General features: G+C 39.3%; 1 long non-coding RNA gene across 1 annotated transcript; it reads right to left on the bottom strand.

The window, feature by feature from the left end:
- Positions 1–174: 174 nt before the first annotated feature.
- LOC121814107 lies at positions 175–743 on the bottom strand. The gene is made up of 3 exons (XR_006054079.1): positions 587–743; positions 359–447; positions 175–270 (listed from the first exon to the last, which is right to left on the bottom strand). It is a non-coding gene; the product is annotated as an uncharacterized LOC121814107 (long non-coding RNA).
- Between the last annotated feature and the right edge of the window lie 8,147 nt (positions 744–8,890).

Below are 8,890 nucleotides of genomic sequence, written 5' to 3'. Positions count from 1 at the left end.
TTATTCGCTCTTTCTTACTTGGGATTACTCTTCCTCTCTGGCCCTGGTGCGGTTCCACCCAGTGCATAAATTCTGCAACCAGCCTCCTCACACGCCGGCCGTCCACAGCCTCAGCACAAACTGCCACCCCCGACCTATCAACCTGCTGTGCAAACTATGTCATTCTTACTTGGATTACTCTTCTACTGGCCCTGGAGGGGTCCACCCACTGCATACATTTGCGCACAGAGTTCTCTGTCCATGAGGAAACCCCGCTTTGGATCATGGCTCCTGAATTCACACAAATCACAGACAAATTATTTGTTTTCTTTGTGTACATTCATGTATAAATAATGTCGATACAGATGAAGATCCGTACCTTGAGATTCTGATGTGAAATTTGGAAGAGTGTCTGCCACAGGATGAACCTCTGTCATCTGTTGCCTCAGAGATGACACTTCTTGTTTGCTGTTTGTGAAAATTGTGTAGCTCACAATTCCTGGGAGACACGAAGTAGAGAGGTTAGGGGTGGATGTGAGGACAAATGGGCCAGGTTTTACTTGTGTGTTAGGAAGGATTGTCTGACAGAAAGTTCTGAGTCACTCACCAAAAGTCAGAATGGGCAGCAGTAAGAAAGTGGTGATGGTCTTTAAAAGTCTTGTTTTGTCTGCAAAGAGAGAACCACAGGAGAGTTTACAGTCTGATAACAGAATCTTCTTCTCTCATTTTAAATGATGTTAAAATTTAGTGGTGGTCCTTACTTTGCTGTGTGTGAGGGTTCATAAAGGGATCTTGTCTCTTGTATTTTCTCCGACGGAAGACCCTAAAAGATGACACACAAGTTTAAAGACTTATTCTACAGGTGAAGATTTCCATTGTCGGCACACCTGAGAATGTTCATCCAGAATGTAGCGTCTTTAAAGCAATGTGCACCAAGCTCATACCTTTAGGGATCAGGTGTTCACTTGTCTCTGGTTGATGTTTAGTGGATCAGTGTATGTTAGTCATTTTTTTTCTCTCTCGCTGCAATCTAAAAAAGTATGCTGAGTATTAGGGCTGGGCCATATTATACCGTTCACGGTAATACCGGTATAATGTTAGGCAACGATAGGAAAATGAAATATCGCGATAGAATGGGAGTAAAACGCGCATGCGCAGTGCCTTTGTTTTCATACGCACATGGCCGATTGTTGAGTGAAACAGATGAACCAGAATTGGTTTGTAAAAATGGTGCAACTTCCGTGATGTGGAACTGGTTTGGTGTTTGTCCGTCAGATACACAACAAAGCACATTTTTTTGCAGAACATGCAAGCGGCCGTCGTTATTGTCGTATTTGTCGGACTAAGATGCTCTTAAATCTGGGAGTAATCTGGGTCCTAAACTCCGTATGCTTCAGGTCAAACAACACTGCAGCATCACTGAGAGTTAAAAACTGTCTAAATTCTTTCATCTTTAATAAAACGATCAGCATTGCTGCTTTACCAGGTGTAACTATGAAGTTTAACTTCCAGGCATCCATGAAAACAAAAGTTATTACATTTAACGGAGTTAGAAGTTAGCAGGAAGCTAGCGGAAGTTAGCTCGCTAGTTTCGCTAGTTACCTAAGCATGATATAGCATGTTCTGACTGAGAGATTTCTGAAAAAAATCAAACGTACAGCTCTGCTATCACTTCCAACATAAATGAAGACAGGAAACTAAACAGCAGTGACGTTTGTAGGGTTACTGAAGTTGGGCTAGCTGGTATATAATGATGTGCTACGTAATCGCTAGCGACACAGCTATGTTAGCATAACATAAACAGGGAAGCTGGAGGACGAACACTAACACTTTTCCACTTATAAAAGTTAACGTTAAAGTTCCTGATAGTTAGAGACAAATGCAATCGCATGGCAGGATGCTGTAAACGGACCAAACTTCAGTCAGGAGAACACACTGAGATATCCATCCAGCTCTAACTACGACGGTTAGCTTCCATATAATATTCACTTGCAACCAGTACGTTGGGAATCAGGACGTCAGCTTGCCAGAGAATTCAACATTAATGAATCAATTGTACATCGAAGTGTGAGAAGCGTTGGAAGAAGAATGATGTTTTGCCCAAAATAGTTTGATTTTATTGGCATGTTTATGCTGCAATATTGCCTATCCATGGCTCTATTATCCGATACGTTCTTAATGTGCCTTATAATCCCGTGCACCTTATGGTCCGAAAAATACGTATTGCACACTGCAGTTTAATGTTGCAAAGCACCTCTTTTTAACTTCAGTGGATATTATATATGGTTATGCTCAGGATATGTCAGCCCATTTCTACTGGAAATGCCTTTTGGTTAAACTTTCAGCAAGGAATTTGCATTTGCACTGTTACATTTTTATAAAGCTTTAATGTACATAAAAACCAGCTTCTTGTTTAAGTGAAAATAAATGAGGTGTTTTTTGTGCTAGTAATAGTTGTGGAGTTGTATTTTGTCTCACATCAATTATATCGTCAGTTATATCGTTATCGCAAATTTTCAAATATATATCGTGATAAATATTTTTGGCCATATTGCCCTGCTCTACTGAGTATGCTGCAAACACAAAGGTTTACTAATAAATTCTTTTTTTTTCAAATCCAATAACATTCTGTCTGACGCAGTTGCCATGGAAGCACGTGTAAACACTAGTCAGCTTTAATTTGTCATTTCTTCACATCACCTGTCACCCGCAACTTTTTCACGACTGGATCTTTTAAAAGAACCAAAAAGGCAGTGACGATGTTACACAGAACAGAAGCCGCCAAATGAATTCATAGGTGTTCACAGACATCTGTCTGCTCAAATCCAGCTAAATGCATAATTATTGGGTGAGTTTCATAATAAGATGGAGAATGACGCAAAACATACATCCACCAACCCATGAGTTTCTTGAAGCAAAGAAGTGGAATATTCTTAAATGCCAAAGTCAGTCACCTGATCTTATCCCAATTGAATTAGTATTGATTTTGTTTATAATTTTCCCATACTGTTAGCCATAATATCCTCAATATTGGGGTCAATTCAATTCAAGAATTTCATTCCCTTGTCCACCCACTTAAAGTTAAAGCCCATATTAGGTTATGACTCAAGCCTGGGAAACTGGCATCGCCTCTGATTTATGCCAATTAATTTTGTACTCCGAAAACAATGAGTAGTATTAATCACCTCTAATAGTTTGTGATAAATTAGTGGGTCTTGGTTTAATATCCAGAACATCATCTGAGTACAGGAAAATTTGTGTTCTCTCCTCCCCCAAATACACCTTTAATCTCTGCATTTTCTCTGCATTTGAATAGCTAATGGCTCTAAAAGAATTGTAAATAGAAGGGACTCTAAATTGCATCCTTGACGTGTTGATCTAGAAATACTCAAAAAAGGAGAGAGTACCCCATTCGTAAATACAGCTTCTTCTGGCCTCAAATATATGGTTCTAATCCATCTGCAAAAGTTGTCGCCTAATTCAAATTTTTCCAGGGTCCTAAACAGATATTTCCACTCCACCGTATCAAGTCCTTCTGTGCATTTAAATATGGAGCCAGTGCAGGATTTGTGTCTATTCTTGATAAACCCTACTTGATCTTTATGAATAATTGTGGTAGTACAACCTCCAGCCTCATTGTTAATACTTTGGATAGAATTTTGTAATCCACTGATTACATTTATCAGTCTGTAATTGCCTGGATCCGTTAAATCTTTGTCGCCTTTGGAATTACTGATATTATGGCCAGATTAAAATTTGCAGGGGGCCGTCCATATTCAAAGGCTTCATGTAATACTCAGTTAAAAATGGACGTAGCAAATCTTTAAATTTGTGATAAAACTCTGCTGGGAGGCCATCTATTCCTGGTGACTTTCCAGCTTTCATTGCACAGATCCTTCCTTTACTTTGCCTCTGTTAGGGGAGTTTGCAATTTGTCAGAATTGGAATATTCTTAAATGCCTAGTCAGTCACCTGATCTTATCCCAGTTGAGCATACATTTCACTTGTTGAAGACAAACTTTGAACAGAAAGGCCCACAAACAAACAGCAACTGAAAGCCGCTGCAATAAAGGCCTGACAGGGCATTAAAAAGGAGGAAGCCCAGCATCTGGTGATGTCCATGAGTTCAAGAACTAGGCTGTCATTGTAAGTAAAGTTTTTTTTTTTAACCAAGTATTAGAAATGGACATTTATTTTTCTGTTATTTAATTTGTCAATTACTTTGAATCCCCTGAAATTAAGGGATTGTGTTAAAAACCAGAGGCAAAGTAAAGGAAGGATCTGTGCAATGAAAGCTGGAAAGTCACCAGGAATAGATGGCCTCCCAGCAGAGTTTTATCACAAATTTAAAGATTTGCTACGTCCATTTTTAACTGAGTATTACATGAAGCCTTTGAATATGGACGGCCCCCTGCAAGTTTTAATCTGGCCATAATATCAGTAATTCCAAAGGCGACAAAGATTTAACGGATCCAGGCAATTACAGACTGATAAATGTAATCAATGTGGATTACAAAATTCTATCCAAAGTATTAACAATGAGGCTGGAGGTTGTACTACCACAATTATTCATAAAGATCAAGTAGGGTTTATCAAGAATAGACACAAATCCTGTACTGGCTCCATATTTAAATGCACAGAAGGACTTGATACGGTGGAGTGGAGATATCTGTTTAGGACCCTGGAAAAATTTGAATTAGGTGACAACTTTTGCAGATGGATTAGAACCATATATTTGAGGCCAGAAGAAGCTGTATTTACGAATGGGGTACTCTCTCCTTTTTTGAGTATTTCTAGATCAACACGTCAAGGATGTAATTTAGGTCCATTTCTATTTACCATCTTTTCAGAGCCATTAGCTATTCAAATGAGAGAAAATGCAGAGATTAAAGGTGTATTTGGGGGAGGTAGAGAACACAAATTGTTCCTGTACACAGATGATGTTCTGGTATTAAGCCAAGACCCTGCTAATTATATCACAACACTATTAGAGGTGACTGATAATTATTCATTGTTTTTGGAGTACAAAGTTAATTGGCATAAATCAGAGGCGATGCCAGTTTCCCAAGCTTGTAGTCATAACCTAATATTGGGCTTTAACTTTCAGTGGGTGGACAAAGGAATGAAGTGTGTTGTAATTGAATTGAACCCAAATATTGAGGATATTATGGCTAACAGTATGGGAAAATTAATAAACAAAATCAATACTATATTCAATTGGGATAAGATCAGGTGACTGACTTTGGAATTTAAGAATATTCCACTTCTTTGCTTCAAGAAACTCATGGGTTGGTTTGGATGTATGTTTTGCGTCATTCTCCATCTTTATTATGAAACGTCACCCAATAAATGCATTTAGCTGGATTTGAGCAGACAGCATGTCTGTGAACACCTATGAATTCATTTGGCGGCTTCTGTTCTGTGTAACATCGTCACTGCCTTTTTGGGGTTTTTTAAAAGATCCAGTCGTGAAAAAGTTGCGGGTGACAGGTGATGTGAAGAAATTACAAATTAAAGCTGATAGTGTTTACACGTGCTTCCATGGCAACTGCCTCAGACAGAATGTTATTGGATTTGAAAAAAAAAAAGAATTTATTAGTAAACCTTTGTGTTTGCAGCATTCAGCATACTTTTTTAGATTGCAGCGAGAGAGAAAAAAAAAAGACTAACATACACTGATCCACTAAACATCAACCAGAGACAAGTGAACACCTGATTCCTAAAGGTATGAGCTTGGTGCACATTGCTTTAAAGACGCTACATTCTGGATGAACATTCTCAGGTGTGCCGACAATGGAAATCTTCACCTGTAGAATAAGTCTTTAAACTTGTGTGTCATCTTTTAGGGTCTTCCGTCGGAGAAAATACAAGAGACAAGATCCCTTTATGAACCCTCACACACAGCAAAGTAAGGACCACCACTAAATTTTAACATTATTTAAAATGAGAGAAGAAGATTCTGTTATCAGACTGTAAACTCTCTTGTGGTTCTCTCTTTGCAGACAAAACAAGACTTTTAAAGACCATCACCACTTTCTTACTGCTGCCCATTCTGACTTTTGGTGAGTGACTCAGAACTTTCTGTCAGACAATCCTTCCTAACACACAAGTAAAACCTGGCCCATTTGTCCTCACATCCACCCCTAACCTCTCTACTTCGTGTCTCCCAGGAATTGTGAGCTACACAATTTTCACCAACAGTAAACAAGAAGTGTCATCTCTGAGGCAACAGATGACAGAGGTTCATCCTGTGGCAGACACTCTTCCAAATTTCACCTCAGAATCTCAAGGTACGGATCTTCATCTGTATCGACATTATTTATACATGAATGTACACAAAGAACACAAATAATTTGTCTGTGATTTGTGTGAATTCAGGAGCCATGATCCCCAGATTCATACATAAGGCGCACTGTCGATCTTTGAGAAAATGAAAGGATTTTAGTGCGCGCTTATAGTCCGAAAAATATCGTATACAAGTTTTGTAAGGTGGTTTGTTTCAGGGCAGGAGGCTGGGAGACTTCACGCAGTTTCACACACTCTTCATTTTGCACTTTATGGCCCTGTTGTAAATGGTGAAAATACTAGTAGTGCTAGCTATACAGCGTGAACGTGTTAACGAGCTAACTGCTAGTGCTAACAGTAACCGCAATGCTAACCGCTAATGCTAACCGTATTTTTTATTTTTTTGTACATTTTATTTTTTATTATGCATGTCTTATGCCTGGTGGTGCAGCAGGGATGTCCAAATTCAGGCTGCATCCTCCGAAAACCGGGTAGGCTGGAAGTGAGTGACTGTGAAATTGGACGGTCTAGCCTTCAGAATTATGTCACAAGCTCTCTCGGTGGAGTGAAACTCAGCCATCTGCTCCTAGCTATCCAAAATGTGACCATATGCTGCTGTAAATTCTTGACCATCTCACACTTCTGTTTAATCAGTTTTCTGTTTGATGTTTATTCAGCTGTGTGAAAACCCAGAGAACCCATCCGAGGGATTAATAAAGTTTATTTAATCTAATCTAATCTAAACTAACTTTAATCTCAGCCAAACCGATTTACTCACGAACAAATAAAACACTGAAAAAAGCCAAACAATAACATTTTTAAGTTATCCAAGTGACTTATATATTATGTTTAACCTGAGTAGAAAGACCGCGGGGGTTTGAAACGATGTGCGGGAGTCGCTGTTCTCGCCGGCTCAGATATTTGAAGTTTACACAGCTACATTCTCGCCTGAAAATATGTTAAAAGTTTATTTTGCGACCCAGATAAAGTAATAAGAGTAATATTAAACTAAGTAGCTGCCGCCATTGTTGGAAACTGGAATTGGCTGGGCCGCTATTGAATTCTGGATATTTTTTATCTTTTGAGGTCTCAGCTGTGTGATGTATATGGTTTTTCATCGTTTGCCTGAATCCGTTATTTGTCGCCTTTGGACTTACTGATTTATGGCAGATAATTGCTATTGGAACCATCGTGTGGATCACTGATTGTTTATATTACTATAAGTTGTGCTTGTTCGGCGTGGAAAGTCAGGGAGGAATTCACGCGCCAGAATGGTGGCTCTTAGAGAGAGATTTGGTTCGCGAGGAGGCCACTGAAAATTCTTTTAGTAGATTCTCTTCCGGAAAAAGTCGGTAGGTGGTGGCAATAGTATGCACTCTGGCTTGACGATGGACAGAATATGACCACACGTTACTTCAGGACATCGGTCATTTGCCGTTACTTTTCATTGAGGCTATCGGATCCTCTTCTGTCTCCGAATCCAGACTGGATGGGTAGGTCCGATATTTCACTTTGAATTTAACTCTAAAGCTCGGGGGACAGCAATCTTGATCAGTAAAACTCTACCATTTACAGCTACTACTGTAGAACTGTAGTTGTTATAGCTGTAGGGCATCTATATGGTTTTGCTTTGATGTTAGCAAATGTCTACACCGCTAATTGGGAAGATAATAGTTTTTTCACTAATGTCTTTGCATGGCTCCCCAATTTTCTTTTGGATAAAAAACTTGTCCCTTTAGTTAGAGTTTTTTTTTTTTGAAAGACATAATATTTCCTCCCTAGGAGAAGATGCGATCGCTAGTCTGGAGGAACCTGTCTCTAATGTTGAAATTGAAACGGCCGTACGGAGCATGCAGTCTGGAAAATCTGCTGCCCCGACGGGTATCCATCTGATTTTTTCATAAAGTTTTCTGACCGACTGAATTCACTGTTAAAATCAACTTTTGAAGAATCCTTCCTCTCACAGTCGTTGCCTCCAACAATGCATCAAGCAGTGATGTGTTTAATTGTAAAACAGGAAAAAGACCATTTAGATTGTCGTTCATGTCGTTTAATATCTTTGTTCAACACAGACACCAAGATCCTTGCTTATGTGTTGGCCCGTCGCTTAGAGAAGTATTTGCCTCCATTATTTCACCAGACATGCCTGGCCTGGTTGTATGGTTCATTGCCCCCTGGGGTGGATAATATGGACGTCCTGTTCGCTGTTAAGAGTATAGTTTTCTTGACTCCCCTCACTCGTTATTATTCTACCAGCTGAAAAGACGGAGCTTTTCTGGTCACATATAATTAGGCACTTTAATTTTGTGTCTCTTAACATATGTAAGGGATTTGTCTATATATTATATGGTTTATTACCCATAGACAGTTAAAGGTAATACATGACGAAACCGCTAATTTCCGGCTTTTGACCTACAAGGAAATTTAAGCCGTTTGCATCGTGGTGAGGCGCATCGTGTGATTTGGTGGCCGTTCATTTCATACGCTTGTAAAATCAAATTGTCTGGCTTACAGGACAGTATTTAGTCTTTGTATCTTGGGATTATAAAGTATTTGTATTGGTTCCCTATAGCAGCTGTAACAGGAGGCGCCACATGAAATAATTGTCCCCCTTGGCCCTAGTTGG

The sequence above is a fragment of the Haplochromis burtoni genome, unplaced genomic scaffold (assembly GCF_018398535.1).
Source record: "Haplochromis burtoni strain Fernald_Lab_line unplaced genomic scaffold, NCSU_Asbu1 Contig_18, whole genome shotgun sequence".
Taxonomy (NCBI): Eukaryota; Metazoa; Chordata; class Actinopteri; order Cichliformes; family Cichlidae; genus Haplochromis; species Haplochromis burtoni.
This window is presented reverse-complemented; position numbering and strand designations above follow the sequence as displayed.